At 34.8% G+C, this 19948-nt stretch overlaps 1 pseudogene; it reads right to left on the bottom strand.

Annotated features, from left to right (window-relative positions):
* Positions 1-11697: 11697 nt before the first annotated feature.
* LOC141718997 (zinc protease PQQL-like) overlaps positions 11698-19948 on the bottom strand; it is a 57385-nt pseudogene continuing 49134 nt past the window's right edge.

Genomic DNA, 19948 nt, shown 5'->3' with positions numbered 1-19948 from the left:
CCGGTTTTAAAACCGAGATGGGTGAAAAATAAAATAATAGAGAAGATATGGGATTCCCGAAAGGCAAGAAAGAGTCGGGAAGGGAGTATAGAGCGACAGAGAGATTGGAGTGACAAAGAGATTAATACCGGGTGGTAGGAAGAAAAATGGGGGTGGGGTTTATGTTTTTATTATTTATTTATATTTTTTTTATTGACACAGCCTGCAACCACGTAGCACTCCCATTCCTGTGCTTCTGATATGTATAAAAATATTAATACTTATCCTTATTAAGCCCGGTTTATTATTCTGTATTTCACGTTATAACGAACCATGTTGCGCATGGAACAGTTTATAAAATTGCCAATACGGTTTTAAAACTTTCTAAAAGCCTCGAAACTAATAAAATAAAATTTTCAAAAATTTTAAACCATTTTTGAATCGCACAACATACCCACGTTTAACAATTAACGATCCGAGCTGCAGTTAAAACAAATTCAGAAATTTATAAAAATAGTCTTAAAATATCACAAATATCTCGAGGTTTAGAAAAACATAAATTTCGTAATTTTACAATAATTTCTGAAACACAGTTTATACCCGCTTTTATTAATTGAACGAACCAACGCGCGAGTGAAATTAATCTCAAAATCTCCCAAATAATTTTAAAATTCCCGGAATATTCCCAACTCAATAAAATATGAATTCCGTAATTTTTGACGAATTCTAGAATTAAATACGGATTTTACAAATAAAGGCACTCAGAAAATCAAAAAGGGCTCAATAATTGATAAAATATTGATTCCTAAATTTTATAAAATCCCAAAATAATTATTGTAATTATGGAACCATAAAAGCAATTTTAGAGAATCCCAAATATTTATGCAAACAAATATGCCCTAAAACCACATTTACAAGTAACAACAAGACAATACAGCTCAACAAACAATTATACAAGTAATCCTCGTAACCACTAACCACCCATAACTAATAACAATTCATGACCGACAGAACCCATACACATATTTTATTTCTTTAATCACTCAATAATTATACATTTAGATATTAAAAATATACGAGTCGTTATATGCTCTGTGATTAGTTAAACTTGCTTTGACTAATAGATTTTGTAAATAGTTGATCAATCCTGATAGTCGTAATTAAAATACTGATAGTCAAACCCTGACTGACTGTTATATTTCATTGATTATTTTGAATTTATTCGAAATAAATGGTTACGTAGTATTTTTAATTAATCAGTGAATTAGTGGAATATCTTTTAATTACTTAAATGGGTTAGCTACTGATGTAAGTATCTAGTAATACTTGAGTACTTATATTGGAAATAGGAATCTGAAGAGAGAGATTACTTTTTGTTTACCTAGATACGCGTAATCATGTATTCATATTATGGTTAATTATTACATGGTTAATTAAAGAGTATTTTCAATTTTTATCTACTTTGCTACAAATACAAACCCCCCACTCTTAAAACTTTTCACTACCTTTTCATACTCAACTCATCATCTTCTCAATATTTTACTCACAACTTCACTCAACAAAAATGGCACCACCCCAGTTTTACAAACGCAGCGGTGGATTCTATCTGCCAATCTTCAATCGAAATGATGAAAAAATATACTTTGATCCATACGGACTTAAGGTTCGTACTGGTGGTGAAGTCTATCACCCAACTAAAGTTCCAAACTCACTCTATGATCGTATTTCTTGGGATGATCAGTTGAAACTGCATTTCTTCACCAGAGAAGTTCTTCTTAAAGAAGAACTTCGTGCTGAACTGGAGGAACGTTCTCGTCAAGCAGCTCTTGAGCTGCAAGAGAATATCACTTCTCTTGCAGGTAGAATGAGTAGGATTTATCATCGCAGGGCGATGAGAGTAGAGCAAGCAGCAAAGAGGAAGAAGAAGTCCTAGTAGTGATTGTATTAGGAATTTATGTTTAAAATTCTATGGAATCTTGTACTTTGCTTCTTAAATAATGAATATATTTTTGTCTTCTTTAACTCGTAAATGAATACTTTTTTACTTTCTTGTTTCTGCTTAAATGCTCTTGACTGTTCATATCCAAATCAATACTGTATGCTTAATTTTAGATGTTTTTACTAGTGCATGTGAAGAAACTAATCTCTGTTTAAGTTCATGTAATCACTTCAGTACAGATTGAGCACACTACAGGAAGTAACTGTTGTTAAAGAAGAAATTTATGAAAGATTTAATTCTTAGCCAATGAGGATTATTATCTTTGAGTGTACTTTACTTGATTATCTAAAATGTCTATTCAAGACATACTTTTGAGACTTTCTTTTTTCTATTCAAGAAAGTTGTTCACACTCATTTCTTAAAATAACACATCTTATATCTTCAATTTCTCCTCACAACTGAAACACTTGAATCCATTTCTTAAATATTGCCAAAAATCAAGTGACATAATTCTTAAGTTATGCTCACCACTCGGAAACAACATTTAGTTGGTTAAAGACTACTTGCTGAGGTAGATCTTAATGATACTAACAGAGACACATAGGTTTCATCAGTTTTTACTGAAGACTCAGTGAGTGTTTTTCAATAAACACATTCAAGTGTTAGTTCTTTACAAGAAAAACAAGGTTTGAGATCATGGTACATGACAGTAACCTAATCAAATTCTCTCCAATTCAAATGGAGGTTCTCATTATTGATGAACAGCAACTGTCATAACCATAGTACTGACTGTGAGTTTAATTGTGTCTTCTAATTCACAAGGTTTAAATAATGTTATTACTTTATCAGCATTTATTCTAAATACTGATTTAGTCTTTTCAGCATTTATTTATTTTATAATATAAATCATGTTGGTATGATTACTTCTAGACCTTATTTAAGGACTATCTCTAGTTGTATGACCACATATCACCCTTCTTTAGCCACCTCTTATTTCTGCAAGACGATCTTTCTGTGCTTTTTCTGTGAGATGTGTGAAAAGATTAAGAGAAAAACTGAATTAAAGAGAGGCATGATACTTCCTAGCAAAAGGAAAGGTAGATGAGAGATAGGATTTAGTAATCTTTGTGAGGAAGCTCTGACTATTAAAAGTCATGAGATGTGTGGTGTGAGGAGTAGTGAGACTACTATAAAAGGATAGAGAGATTAAGTTTTATTTGCTATATGTTTGCAGGTGCACATAGTACTAAAGAAATAGATGCTGAACAATAGTCTGTTGAACCTCAAGTAAACTCTGATGTACCAAGTGCTGTTAATCTCCCTGCAAGTCTAAGTACTAATACTTTCTTGCAGTCCATACATTCTACTATTCCACCACATGAGACAACCCCTGTTTTTGTTAAAAAATAGTCCATTTACTCTACTTTTCCATCACCTGAGAAAATCCCTGTTATTGCTGAAGATGAAGTCGTACAACAGTCCATTCATAAAGTTTCATCCATTTCAGAATCACCACAGCATTCCACAAGAACTGATGTACCAAGTGCTGTTAATCTCCCTCCAATTCTAAGTACTGATACTTTCTTGCAGTCCATACATTCTACTATTCCACCACATGAGACAACCCCTGTTTTTGTTGAAAAATAGTCCATTTACTCTACTTTTCCATCACCTGAGAAAATCCCTGTTATTGCTGAAGATGAAGTCGTACAACAGTCCATTCATAAAGTTTCATCCATTTCAGAATTGCCACAACATTCCACAAGAACTGAGATCCTGGAAGTTAATTTTGAAGCTCCAATTCATTTATCTACAATACTTGAAGATGTGGAGTTAACTGCTGATGATGTGGAAGCTTCTGAAGCTGCTGGATCATATCTGCACTGATTTCTAATTCTATTATACATGCTGAAGCTGATGATGAAGTTCAACAATTAGTGTAAAATCCAGTTGCTATTGAAGAATCTAATGATGGTGAAGAAGCTAATATTTCTAATGATATTATAGATCCTAAGGATGATCTTTTCTTCCCTGAAGATATGCCTATACATATGAGACAACAAAAATTGAAAGAATTAGATGCTAAGAAGGACAAGGATTATTTTGATAATCTCTGGAATGCTCATTGAAAGATGATACATATCCTATTTCCAGAACAAAAGTTGTTGCACATCTGGAAACCGCGGAAGAAAAGATTGAGAATCCTGATATACTGAATCATCTGAAAGCATCAACTTTAGTTGTCATATCCTTACACACAGCTCACGAAGCAACTACTTCTAAAATCAAGAAAATCAAAGAATCATTGATTGCTTCAAGGCTGACTACTCATCAGGAAATTCAAAAACAAATTACACCAATAGTTGTCAGGAAAACTGTAATTGAAGCCAGTCAAGCTAGATTGGAAGCTAAACAAGCTCAAATGTCTGATCAACTTATAGAAGTACAGAATTCAATGGAGCTGATTCTTTCTCTATTGCTTGGTGATGATGCCCAAAAGGGGGAGAAAAATGTTAAATCTAAATGCAAACAACTGACATTGATAAATACTGATAATGAAAATCCTGATGGAGGTAATAAGGGGAGACAAAAGGATAGTGAAAGGAGAAGAGGTGAAAAGCTAATTGGAGTTAGTGGTTCATCAAAAGCAATCACTAGATTTCAATCTAAGCAAGGTGGAGAGAGTAAGAGGAATGAAAGAATAGTTAAAGATTTGAATATGACTACAAATATGCAACAATCTTTACAAGTCACAACTGCTGCTAATGAAGCTTGTGCTGAAGCAAGTTGTTAGTCCCAAAGTATCGTAGAAGGGGGGTTGAATACGATACCTACAATCTTTTCGATTCGTTTACAAGTTCTTCGTTAAAAGTACGAAATCAAATAAAACACAAAACAATTTGAGGAATATATTGTTTTATTAATATAATCCTTGAGGTTGCTACAATCTAATCAATAAATTGATTAGCTACAATAAATTCAGTCGCATAACAATATATTTACAAGCATAATAAATGAGGGGCTTTTGTAACACCCCCAGATCCGGGGTCGGGGATCCGGGTCGTCACGGTCTTTCTTTCCATAAATATCACTTAACTTAATTAAAAATAAATAACCTCATGCTGTGACCCCACAGTAACACACACCACAAAATGTTATAGTCTCAGAGATGAAATTGAAATAAGTACAAGTCCTTGAATCCACAAATTAAAAGTTATTACAACCCAAAATGATTACTTAATAAGTTTACAGTTAATTGCCATTATCTGCCACAAGTTATAATTATATATAATTGATTCCTAAAAGTAGAATTCCTGGTCTACAGATAGATCTACCTCTGCAGCTATAGCAGCTATGATAATAACGGGAAGACGCGGGACGCTTCCCACGCTCTTGCGCTGGGTCTGCTTGAGTCTGGCCATCCTTCCTAACTGTTGTTGTGTGATGAAGAAATGAAGCAAGAGTGAGCATTACAGCTCGCAAGATAATATATAGTTTAATCAATAATGCAAGTATCTAAATAGATAACTTACTGGAGACCTTTATCAAGTGTAAGATAATTACTTACTGGATATAAGCTAAAAGGGAGATGAAGTTACCAAATACTTCACTATACTTATATCATTTTAGAAAACTACTTGAACTACCACTGCTCAAAGTATAATAAGTTTTCGAAGTTCATCACATAGATGAGACTACAAGATAAGACTTGAATGGATTCAATCTTTGAAATATCAGTTGAGAATTAGTCCCGATATATATATATATACCTATATATATACATATCATACACTCTTCTACTATTAAATGTATAAGCAGAGTTGTCATTCCCAAGAAATTTAGAAAGAAGAAACTTTGGCATAAACCTAATATCTTGCTGATCAGGCAAATATACCAATTAAGTCACCTTTTCTACTAGTAGATGGATGAATCCCCCACTGGTCATCACCCTGGCCATATTAGGACCTTATGCTGGACTGCCACTTAGCCACTTACGCATTGATGGACTCCCACTGAGCCACTTACACTTTCATGGACCCCCACTGAGCCCATGTTGCTTATGCCGACGCATTTCGATTGGGCTTACTTCCCGAATGTTGTGCAAGTAATCAAACTCTTTTATCAAGTTAGCAACTTCGTTGCTCCAAAATACACCACGGAGCCGGATCCCTTAGGTTTTGAGCGAGTATTTAAATCCCCTTCGAAAGGAAGATCTTAAATCTGAAAATGAGTTTTGGGATCCGCTCTAACTTTTAAAATCATTTTGAAGACTCGAAAACATTTTTAAGAATGTTTAGAGTAATGATGATTTAATAAAATAAATCATTCCCGGTATGTTAGAAAATATCTGAATTTTATTATTTAAATAATATTCCCATAAGGATAATATTTATAAAAATAATTGAAGTAGAAGTTTTAAAACTCATACTTGAAATGAATAATAAATAACAAAAAATATACTTATACGAAAGTACGATCTTTATTTGAATAATCGAAAATAAGTTTGATTATTATTCAAAACTATCGAATATACCTTATCCGATTAGTAGTTATAGAATATATATATATATATATATATATATATATTATACTCGGGAACATCGACTCCCGGTTTAGAAAAATGTTCACCTTCGGGTCCCATATACTAAGGGTATACGCAACTATTGCTTATCTCTAGCATAGGTATTATACAGTTTATAAGCATTTGAATTGATAATATAATATCAAGATTATGAAAGAGGCATGCATATATATCATATCAACATGCTCCAATATATCGCAAGATTTGCTAATAACAATCATGCATTATCACAAGATAATGCATATACACATATACATCACAAAAATAGTTATACGGGCAAAAAACTTGCCTGAGCGACTGGAGGTGGTAAAAGGCCCGGGGCGAGTCTGATAACCTATAAACAACATATAAGTTGAAATTAAACCACGGTCGCTTAAGAGAATAGTCTTCAACCAATTAGACCCTAACGTTCGCTTTTACGCTAAACGATTCACATAAGTCGCTCGAGTACCCTCGGTTCCACCATTTTTAATATATTAACTGGTACGAATTTTAAAGTGACGCTTTCGCGAATACTCTACCAACTGACCATTTAACCTTACATAATTGTGTCTTACTCCAAATAATCATTTAAGGACCTTAACCAAGGTTTCAAAGTAAGGCGAGGGGAAATGGTTCATTCGCGAAACGCCGTTACTTAAAATGGTCGTTTCTCCTAAACCGTACATCAGATTCAAGAGAACCACATATCAAAATGAAGCTTATGACACAATATAGCTAAACATGGAAAAGTCACAGATTCAACAGTTAGCTCTCTATCCCGAACACTAAGAACAAGCAGTTGTATGAAAACGGGCATTACGACGGCTATGTTTACGCGATTACCAAGTTTTAAACCACTCCAAACAACCACAATTCAACTCACAATCAACAATACCACCGACCCTCATCCAAACATTACTATATCAGTCCCAAACCTCGAGATTTTTCAATTCATTCAACCACAAACATGAACTACTAACTATACTTAAGTTTCATTAACTATAAACAAGATTCCATCATCCAAATCACTACAAATCCAATCCAAACTTTAAACACACAAGCATCATGCTTCTCATTTACTATAACAATCAAAACCATTCCTAATAATCAAATTAAAGTTAGGGTTTGAAGTTTTATACCTTCTTGAAGTTTTCTTACACAACACAAGAGCTTTGAATGCCTAAAAGAACCTTGATCCTTGCTTGTATAACCTTAACTTTCATAAAAAATCAAGAAAACTAAAGCTATTTCTTAAAAGTTACTATTCACCATCTTCTTCCTTGATTTATTGGAAGAGATTCGTGAAGAATTGGAAGCTTAAACTCCTAGGATATGCTTATCTAATCATCAAGAAGCTAAGGAATTTACCTTGGATTTGTTTATGAAGTGAAGCTTGAATTCTTGAAATTTTTCTTCCTTGGAATGTAGAAAGCCGAGAGCAATGTTCTTGGTAGGGTGTTTTTCTTTGTTGCTTGTGTTTGTAGTGGACAATGAAAGATGAATGAGATATTTGGGTGGTTAATTGGATGATTAAAGTGAGTGGAGTGTCATTAAGCATGACATCACCTTGGTGACTTCATCATTTGCCACTTATCATTACTTGGTGGTAGAAGCATCTTTTATGCTAATCCCTGCTTAATTGCTTGATCATCATCCTTAATCCTTGCACTAATCTCTCTTGCATTACTTGTCGTTTAATTGTTTTACGACTCGTTTATCATTTGAGGGATCATATCCGGGATCTTATTACCTGGATTCCCCTAAACCTTTCTCAATATTTTATATTCCTTTTATGATCCTCTCTTATAATCCTTGAATTTAAATACTTTTAATCATGTTACCTTATACTCAATTCTTTTGGTATCTGGTCGATTTTCGGGAAAAATCAAAATGTTCGAATTTGGATTCTGACGATCTTTACATAGACTTATATACCATATAGAGTACTAATAAGATCTCAGAATATTAATAAAAGAACTGCTACATAGTGTGGCATGAAAAGTTTTCTTATTCAGCATAATCAGCAAAATCACTATTCATAAGATTTACAAAAAGTCCAAAATTTTTGGGGTTATTACAGTCTCCTCTCCTTAAAAGGATTCCGTCCCGGAATCAGATAGAAAACAAATGAGGGTACTTTTCTAGCATTGCGCTCTCTAGTTCCCAAGTTGACTCCTCTACATTATGATTCTGCCATAACACTCTGACTAGCTTGATTACCTTGTTCCGAAGCACTTGCTCCTTTTTATCCATAATCTTCACTGGTTTCTCCACATAAGTCAGGTCTAGTTGTATGTCCACATGCTCGTATTCCACTATGTGTCTGGCATCCCGGTGATACTTCCTTAGCATTGACACATGGAATACATTATGAACTTGTTGTAGGTTCGGGGGTAAGGCTAGCTCGTAAGCTAAATTCCCAATTCGTCTTAGTATCTCAAAAGGTCCAATCTATCTTGGGCTTAGTTTCCCTTTCTTTCCGAACCTCATCGATCCTTTTCATGGGGATACCTTTAGCAGTACTACGTCCCCTACTTCATATTCCTTGTCCTTTCGGGTTAAGTCTATATACCTCTTCTGTCAGTCTTGGGCTGCTAAAAGCCGTCCTCTGATTAGATCCACTATGTCTTTGGTCCTTTGGAACACTTCGGGTCGGAGCATCTTTCCTTCTCCCACTTCATCCCAGTATAAGGGAGATCGATACCTTCTTCTGTACAGGGCCTCGTAAAGCGGCATTCCGATGCTGGCATGAAAGCTATTGTTATAAGAAAACTCGATCAATGGCAAGTGATCATCCCAACTTCCTTTAAAGTCTATTGCACAGACTCTCAACATATCCTCTAGTGTCTGGATGGTCCTTTCACTTTGCTCGTCCGTTTGGGGATGGTAAGCGGTACTCATGTTTAATTTGGTTCCCGCACATTCTTGAAAGCTCCTTCAAAATCTGGAGTTGAATCTGGGGTCTCGTTCTGAGACAATGGACGCTGGGACTCCATGTCGCGTCACTATTTCCTTAAGGTAAATGTCCACCAGTCTGTCAACTGTGTATCTCTCATTGATTGGAATGAAGTGAGCTGACTTTGTCAGTCGGTTTATAATTACCCATATGGCATTGTGATTGGCTTTCGTCCTTGGTAAGCCTACAACAAAATCCATTGCTATCTGTTTCCATTTCCATTTGGGAATCTCCAGGGGTCGTAAAAGTCTACTAGGTCTCTGGTGCTCCGCCTTTACTCTTTGGCAGGTCAAACATTTTCTTACCCATTCTGCTACGTCCCTCTTCATGTTGGGCCACCAGTAATATTCCTTTAAATCCCTATACATCTTGGTGCTCCCCGGGTGAATGGAATACCTTGAACTATGACTTTCATCCAAAATCTCGTCTTTAAGCTCGTGAACATTCGGAACCCAAATCCTATAGGAATACCTCATTATCCCCTTATCATCTCTCTCGGTATGGATCCCTTCTCCAGTCATTGACTCTCTGCCTTCATTCATTACCTTTTCTTGGCACAATCTAATCTTTTTCAATAACTCTGGCTATAATGATATCTCAAACAACTTTTCGGTTCCGGCTCCGGTTACCTTTACTTCTATTTCTATTTTCTCGAAATCCCTTATCAATTCCTCCGAAGTCATTATCATTTTGAGTCTTTCCTTTCTACTAAGGGCATCAGCCACCACATTGGCTTTCCCTGGATGATAGAGAATCTCACAATCATAGTCCTTGATGTGACGGCCTCAACCCCGGGGTCAAGAGTTGACGTCACCAACAACCATAATACTAATCATAAAATGTCCAAAACATTAATAATACACAAATACGACCCCTTTTCCAAGACCTTTTCCAGGTTTAAGTATGATTTAGGTTACACTTAATACAAAACCAACTTATAACAATATTCTGAACAACATTATCTTAATACAACAACTCAACAGACCATCTTTTGGTCCACACAACTACCTCAGAGGAGCCTGACGCAAAAGACACTGGAACTCTGCCCTGACTATCGCGGAAGAATCTCCTAGGCATCTGCAACACATATATAAAACATTTTGCAAGGGTGAGCAATCAATTGCTCAGCAGTACCACTATATGAATAACAAGTAAAACAGTTTATGATAAAGCAGTGATATGAACTGAATTCATAGCTCGTTAGAAAACAAGTAAATATTCATAACTGGATATTAAAACTAACATGCTTCCAACAAAACAAACGTAGTAGTGTGCTATGTATTAATACCAGAGTTCAATTCTTTTAGCATGCTATTTTCATTTTCTAACCTTCCGTTCCATTACAGAAACCATAAAATCATCTGTCCTATTACGAGGACCATAAAACATTTGTTCCGTTACGGGAACCATTGAACCAAAGTCAGATATAAAAGTGGATGAATTCTAGGGACAGCTGATCAGTCTATCCCACCACAAATTGTTTCGGAACCACTACAAGAAAAAAGTCCATAGACATCGGTTTTTGGCCGATGTCTATGTTGTTTGGCAACCGATGTTGATGTCGGTGATGTCTATTCTAGACATCGGCCATAACCCGATGTCTTTACTTACTTAGACATCGTTTCTGGCAAAAAAAATGATGTCCATGCATTGTTTTTTTACAAAAAATGTTAGAAATAAATAATTTAATAAATAAATTACACCTATTACAACAGATTAAACATATTACGAGCTATGTTTTTTTCCACATAGACATCGAGTATTTTCATTTAGGTGATGTAAAATCAGATATTAAACATCGATTTCTTTAGTGAAAGGTGATGTCTATATTGACACATAGACATTAGTTTTATCCCAAATAAAGTGTTGTCTATGTTTAATTTAGACTTGAACATGTCAGTCTTTGACATCAATTATTCATCTAAAAGTGATGTACATTAACTTTTTTGACATAAGTTTTTCTTCTTTAAAAGTGATGTCTATATTGTCACATTAACATCAGTTTTATCCCAAACAAAGTGATGCCTATTTTCAATTTATACTTGAACATGGCAGTCTTTGACATCAGTTTTTTATCTAAAAGCATATACATTAACTTTTTTTGACATCAGTTTTTGTTCTTTAAAAGTGATGTACAATTGCTTTTGTAACTAAGATATATCAAATATACGGAACTTGCACTCAAGTAAACTAAAGAAATAATTGATTTGAATACATGCTTAAATACATAGTCTGGTCATTTATCATCATCAAAATAAACTACATCTTACATTGAAAAGATACTAGTTTGTTTTCTGCTATGCCCATCAATTCATCATTTATATATTTTGGTGAAGCATCTACATTCTCGCGAAGACTGGATCCAAGTTCCCGCTGTGTTTTAGAGTTTTGTCCACCAGTTGACTTCTGCAACACGTCTAAATAGATGCATGTTCCAGCTAATTCTTGGCGAAAAGATTTAAAGGTGGCCTGTAAAATAGTGAAGTACGATGCTCAAAATTTTTATGGAGTATACCCAAAGTCAAAGCAGGGACAGAGAAAACATATATCAGTGTGCAGAAGTTCTTTATAGTTTATACCTCTCAGCAGAATTGTGGTGCATTCACGATCTGAGATTAGTATATAAATTATAAGATGCAGCAAACTCTAGGATAGAGAACAATATATCCATGACGCTGATCTTTTGTGCGGTCTTTAGCATGGCCCAGTATTTCTTCTGCAAATTTTAGAGCTGATTTAAAAAACTGTACTCTCAGTTTTTCTTTCAATGCTATACTTTCCCTAAGATGAAACTATTAAAACTAGTGCTCTCTCATTGTTCTAGCTTATTAGAGTATAAATATGTAGATAAGAGTAAGTACTTGTAGATACAGACTCTTAATTTTGTATATTGACCTCCATGGAATCCACAATATCAGAGAGCTAGGAAATAAGATGGTATTAGAAAGTACACAAGAAGCTTTGATGCAGGACAAAAAACAAAGGCAATAAAATAAGAAGGATAGCTAGTAAAACTGTTGTGCAACTAATTCTAGAAATATTGTTTGGGTGAATTCATATCAGAGAAAATTAGACCATACCACCTATTACTCAGCTACAACGAAAAGAACATATATGATGCGACCAAACACAATAAAAATCAAAGTTAAGAATTTACCTTTCTCATAGAGAGAAGCAACTATTAAGCACTGCATATCTATTGAACTCCGTTCATTTACATCCCGTCCATTTTTTATAATTTGGAGAGAGTAGATATATGACATCAAATTGAAAGGATAATATAGGAGAGCTGGGCAACAATTTAATTATTTAAAGTTTGTAACTGGTAAAATATTATCACATCAGTAGTGCGGTGCATATGACTACTTCATGAGCTGATATATTTATCCAAGTCGAATTGGCCAAAACGTGTAGAATTAGTTTTTCACACTAAACTAGAGTGAAATTATAGGGAATAATTGTGGATATATAGAAGAAAACACTAAACATCAATATGTACTCACGGGGTAATATATTTTTGTGCAATTGCGCTTCATACTCGACAGCAATGACAGGTTCATCATGAAGAAAATGCTGGAAAAGAAAAGGTTGAGTAGGAAGGTCAAACTTGACAACAACAAAGAAAACATTAGACAAAGGCAGAGAAGTAATATACTTGCAAATACTCATCTCGCAAGCTAGTTGACTGCATCTGATCCCGCTCCAAATAGGAAGATTCGATTTCTGACAATAACAACGCCCGAGCTATAGCTATTTCACGCTCAGAAAACACATGTAGCCGAACCCTTGCAACCTAAAAGATAAGAAATCAGTAGAAGAAATATAAGAAAGACTTAACAATTTTATAAAAATGCACACCTCTGTAAGCATTGATTCCAAGGCCTCTATAGTTCCTTTCTCTTTGCAAGACGAAGTCATTATATAGGCCTTACTTGGTCGAACAAGGACATCAGCGGAAGCCGAACATGAAAAATATGGTAGATCCTTCTTGCGAGATATCTTAAAGAATCTTTGGTTCAAAGCAAGAAAGAACATGCACTCTACAAGTAATTCCCTATAATCCCTTACAGTCCTCAGCTCCACCACAGGCATCTTACAGCTTACCATCACTGCAGACTATTCAAGGCCAATTAAAGATAGGAACTGTCTAACTTATTGCATGGAAAGGATCATCCAACATGAAAATACATAGTTAAAAAGAAGTGTAGTTAAAAAAGATCCACAACAAACTAACCCCGGCAACTTCAGATTCTAACAAACATGAATATCGCGGCTCTTCGTGTGATGGAACCAGAAAGTGTGGTATAGGAGGAGGATCAGATGCTGAAATTTTATTCCCGAAATACATCTTTATAAGCTCAACAACAATCTGTTATATCGATTATGACGAGCGAGGGAAGAGAGAATTAGATAATTAAAATATAAAACTCAGCATTATTAGTCGCCGTGTTTCAAAGGAATATACTATATTATTAAGCTAGCTGACATGATTGGATTTGACACAATTCATTCCAAATACACACACAGATTCTTTCCAGGTTTAATTTGACCAACTGGAGATTTTTTTCACTCTGGTGAGAACATATATATTAAATACACGTCTGTTATGAAATATCAAAGTATGCGATAAATAGCCAGATTTGAAATCTAGACCTGTGTATCAGCGAAATCTCCAATTGCTACAACAACCATATTTTTCAGATGATACCATTTCCTGTAGAACTGTTTCACAGTCCTAGGAGACACAGTTCGGATCACCTTTTCCAGTCCAATGGGTAAACGCTCGGCATACTGCAACCATTGATGAGCATATATGATGTATTCATATAGATATAGATGTATTGTTCCCAAAATCATGCTCACAATAAATTACAACTGTACCCTAATTTAAACAGGAAACACCAAACTCATATTAAAAGTACTATGATAAAAAGAATTGATCACCTTACTTTCAATTCTTAAGCTAATAGTGAGCATGCCAATGCAAAATCACAGATAAGGTTCGTTCACAAATAAAAAGGAGCACAGAACGAACATGTACAATACAATGAGGATCACATACATATAAGCTTAAACCGACATACTAAAAAATCAGGATTACTGAGCACGTCGATCAGGATCTGTTTTCTAATTAAGCTAAGAGAATGTTCGACAAGTGCTAGATAATAGCTAAAAATATTTGGAATTACAAGTGCCAACAACTAGACCTTTGAACTTTCCATCATGAGCGCCCAATGTGCCTCATACATCCTTCCAATAGCATTTCTAGTACCTCTATACTCTTCCAGAACTGCTCCTCTTTCTTTCTCCAAATCATCTGATGATACCTGAATCTGTACTAGGCATAAGGTTGAACCTAGAAAGATATATGATAAAATCTTAAATTATATAAAAAAACCAAAACGTCACTATTACCTCTGAACTGAATTCAGCCAGTATAGATATAGCCTGAGGTAAAACTTCAGGCTTGTCGACCGGAACAAACAGTTAATAAACAGTTTCATCAGAAGATGTCACTGTATTTTGACAAGCCCCAAATTCTGTACCAACACTTTCAAGAAACTTTATAATATCATGATTCGTGTACTTGTTAGTCGCATTGAAAGCAAGATGCTCAACAATGTGCGCAACTCCGCGCTCTTCCTCCTCTTCCAACACCGACCTGCCATATAAACTTGTCCAATTATAAAAACAACCCAAATAAACTGTGTATGCAGGAACTATAACAAACAAGTAAACACTTTTCACTCCAACTCCCTTGATTATACCCAAGATTTCATCTACAATCAAAGTACCTTAAATATAAACCAAAGATTACCTCAAATAATAGTTGTATCATATAGAAAAACAAAATTAAAAAATTAATAAATGAAAGATAAATCCAAGTAAACGAAATTAACATGCTAATTATTACCCAAACCATATTCCTTATAACCAACAAAGAGTATTAAAATTAAAAACCCCAATTTAAAAAATTAGGGTTTCGATTTTAAAAATCCCCAATTTAAGAAATTAGGGTTTTGATTTTAAAAAACTTAACTGTTAAAGCAGAGAAGACCATAATAGTATTCATGTAAAGGAGACACCAAGAGATTGTTAGCAGACTGGTGAAGGTGATTGTGATGGTGAACCCATCGGACCTGGTGGAGATGGTAGTTACTAAAACAACAGAGCTGGTGGCGGTGGCCATTAGAGTAGCGAAGGTTGTAGTGGAGAGAGAGAGAGAGAGAGATTCAGTGGGGGTTGAGAGACGAGAGAGAGATTTGTGAGAGATTTACTTTTTTTTTTGTTTTTTAGTTTCTCTGGATAGGGGGAATAATTGGCAATCAAACGAGGGAAAGTTTTGTAAAATTTCACTAAGGGGGGAAACAAATTGAAGTGGCCCGCGCTGATTTATTTTAGAGAACTTTAGACATCGGTTGTTAAATAATCGATGTCTTCAAATAACAAAGATATCAGAAAAACACGGGGTGATGTTATTACCTCTTTTAACATCAGTGGCATCCGCAATCGATGTCTAATGTGTGATGTCTATTCAACTTTTTCTTGTAGTGAACTCAGAGACTAGCTAGGTCTCTGTCATGCTGGACTAAGTGGCCTACCAGTACGCGCATCCGACTTAGCCTCTTACGCAACCATGCTGGGCCGTTACCTAATAACGGGCCTCTTACGCCACTGACCATCCAATATCTGATTCATTTTTATCCAGTGTCCAAAATCATTTATACTTATCTCTTTTTAAATGATTACAACACACATTCTAAAAATCCCTTTTTAATTTTTATCACAATCTAGAGATAGGCATTTTCAGAAGTTACTTTTTCCCCAAAACATCAGTTAATAATACATATTTAAATACGGGGAATACGTAACTTAAAATGTTCTGTTCCAGTACGTAATTTAAATCAACAACTACTCATATATATTGAATTATAAAGGATTAGTTTAGTGGTACTTTCCTTGCAGAGCTTTACCACTATTACTGATTGACCTTGGACTAACTTGGACACTCGGCTTTATCGCCTTACTATCAGACTATCCTGAATCCGACTTCAACGTTTAGGTCCTTCGCTTGGAACCTCGCTATGCTTATCGACTAATCACTAGGTTATCTTTAGTTCGACTTCAATTCTCGAGTCCTTCGACTAGAACCTACAGAGCCGAAATACCCTACATTAGACATCTAGGTATGCTTGACATATCCTCGCTAATAACCTACCCATCAAATCCCGACTCATAATTACACATATTATAATAACACACACAACAATTAGGGTTCACGCTCTCAGAAATCGGTTCAGTGTTCATTTTCAGAAAATACGTATACTCGTCATTTTACAAAATTAGGGTTACTGGATTTTGATAGAACATTCACCACAACATACAATCAGATTTCGCACAATATATATATATATATACTCATTTATACTCACTTGATGTTCCGACAATTACAGGGTCTGTCCCGAATTTTTGAATTTAATTTCCAAAAATTCGGGCAGCACCTCCTCTGTTTATCGGCCAACCCGTCGAACAACTCGACGTCAAATCAATAACAACAATTACCACAATCCAACCCAATCAACAACAACCGCCATTCAACTTCACAAATCCCAACCACAATCCAACCCAACTAATTATTATTATCCGATTATTTACATCTCGACAATAATTTACGAATTACATTAATTAAAATTTTTAGGACTCAGATAAACATCATCACCGTCCACCGTCGGCTCGCCAAGACTCATCGCCGACGGTGGAAAAACTCGCGGGTACATGTTACATCGGGTTTCCAACATGAATTTTGCCAATTAATATTTTTGAAATAATCCGAAAATAAAATAAAAATTCAAGAAATCATAACAGCAATCATAGAATCAAGTTAAAATCACCACACTAGTTTCGAATTACTGGCAATTAAAAGAACCAGACCATATATACACACATACGGCTGGAAAACATAATAGCAGATAGCCACAATAGTGAAACACACGCGCACAACGAAAACACTTGCACACGGGTCGCTACGCTGGAGGAAGCCGGCGGCAACCGGACAGGGGAGTCACAGGCAGCAGGAAACAGAGAACATGACAAGCATACACGATCCAATCGTGTATACACCTATACATACAAAATACATACGCACACACACATGGCTGAAAAATGGCAGGAAGAAACAACGGGAAACAACACAGTGGTGTACTCACCGGAACAAGAACGGAGCAGAAGGGGAAAGAGAGAAGAAATGAAGAGGAACATAGATGGTGAGGAGAGAGAGACTGTAGAGAGAGAGAGATTGTGTGATAAATTTATTTTTTTTAACAAAATAAAACAGGTATTAGTTCATAAGATCAGGACACGTTGCTGAAAATTGGTGGTTCATACTGAAATTGTTTGACACGTGTCCCTTTTTATGACAGAAACTAAATTTCGGCTCGCGATTATATAATTAACGATATCAACCTACGCATAAAATAAGTCAGAAAACTCCAAAACAATTTTTAAAATATCACAAATAATTCAAAGTTATTAAAAATAAATTTTCCATAATTTTTAAAGTATTTTTAAAACGCAACTCGTACCGGCATTTGCTAATTAACGAACCGAGCTGCACTTAAAACAAATTCAGAAAATTACGAGAATAGTCTTAAAATGTTATAAATATCCCAAAGTTTATAAAAACATAAATTTCATAATTTTAAAATAATTTCTGAAATACAATTTATACCCGCTTTTATCAATTAAAAGAATCGACGCGAGGGTAAAACTAACTCCAAAAATTTCCAAAATAATTTTAAAATTTTCTGAATATTCCAAACTTAAATAAATGTGAATTTCATAATTTTTGAAGAATTCTAGAATTAAATACGGATTTTATAAATAATTGCACTCAGAAAATCATACAGGGCTAAATAATTAATGAAATATTAATTTCTAAATTTTATAAAATCCTAAAAATAAATATTGAGATTATAAAGTCATGAAAACAATTTTAGAGATAATTCACATATTTACACAAATAATCTTGTATTAAATCTACTTTTAAAAGTGAAAATAATTTAATACAAGTCCATAATTAATTACGAGGACAACCCAGTACATCAAAGATCACACATACATAATAATAAAATAACACATAGCTGACAGAAGCTATACACATATTTTTATTATTTAATAATTCCATAATTACGTACTTAAATAATACAGAAATACACGGGTCGTTATATCTTCCCCCCCTTAAAAAGATTCTGTCCTCAGAATCTGATCTAACTATACATGAGGATATTTTTCAAGCATATCTGACTCTAACTTCCAGGTAGACTCTTCGACTCGAGGATTTATTCAACGCATACTCGCTAGGAATATAGACTCATTTCTAAGAACTCGCTTTTAACGATCTAGAATTTGGATCAATCGTTTCACGCAGAATAAATTTGGGTAAGAGCACATTGGCTACTAATCAATGACTTGCTTTGCATCAGATACATATCACCCTAATATTGATACGCAAGACACATTATATATATATACTACAACTGCCGCAGCCACGACAACTCATGGACAACTTTACCTATATTTATCAATACCTTGAATGATTCACTATATCGAGGACTCAACTTGTCCCTTCTATTCAAACTTAACCAATTTCTTATAAGGTAAAACTTTTGCCTATACCCTGATCCTCATTCTATATATTCATATCCTTTCGATAAAAATCCGTTTTCTTTCTTTGTATATCCCGAGTTGTTTCAGCTCTTTCCCGAGTACACCACCACACTCTTGATGTACTAAATTAATTCAAGAACTAACAATATCTCTACTCCCACTTTCTCTCAATAGAGGGAGGACTCACGCTTATGTCTACACAACCTTTCGCAAAGTAGTCTTCTCTTACTATCAGGGTAACTATTATCATATAAACTCAATCTATGGTAGATGATTATCGCAGTTTCCTTTTAAATTCCAAAGTACATACTCTTATTATAGCTTATATTGTTTGAATCATCTTTTCACTTTTACCATTTGTCTGGGGATGGCAAGTGGTACTTATATTTCACTAAATCCCCAAGCATTCCTGGAACTTCATCCAAAACCTCAATTAAATCCTCGGGTTTTAATTAGTCGCAATAAGAACAGAGACTCCATACTTGGTCACAATTTTATTCAAATACCACTTTGTTAGCTTATCCAAGGGTACCTTTCATTAATTGGGGAAAACATGCAGACTTCATCGACTTATCAACAATTGCCCAAAAGTTCTTTGTCATGTCTTGGTACGTCCGAATGCTTCCAGGTAAATAGGACCCTAGAAGTGTGGGCTTCTCTTTATATCTTACTCTTCAGCTTAGTCACATTGAAATTCATACTCTAGCGGAAAAATCCAAACATACCTCTACTGTCCTTTTTAAGTGCAACTTTTCTTTCCATTTAAACTATCCAATTCTTGATTCATAACTTCTTCCCAACAGTTCTTAATTCCTTCCATTCCTTCTAACTAAAAAGTGATCTC

Source organism: Apium graveolens, chromosome 4 (assembly GCF_009905375.1).
Source record: "Apium graveolens cultivar Ventura chromosome 4, ASM990537v1, whole genome shotgun sequence".
NCBI lineage: Eukaryota > Viridiplantae > Streptophyta > Magnoliopsida > Apiales > Apiaceae > Apium > Apium graveolens.
This window is presented reverse-complemented; position numbering and strand designations above follow the sequence as displayed.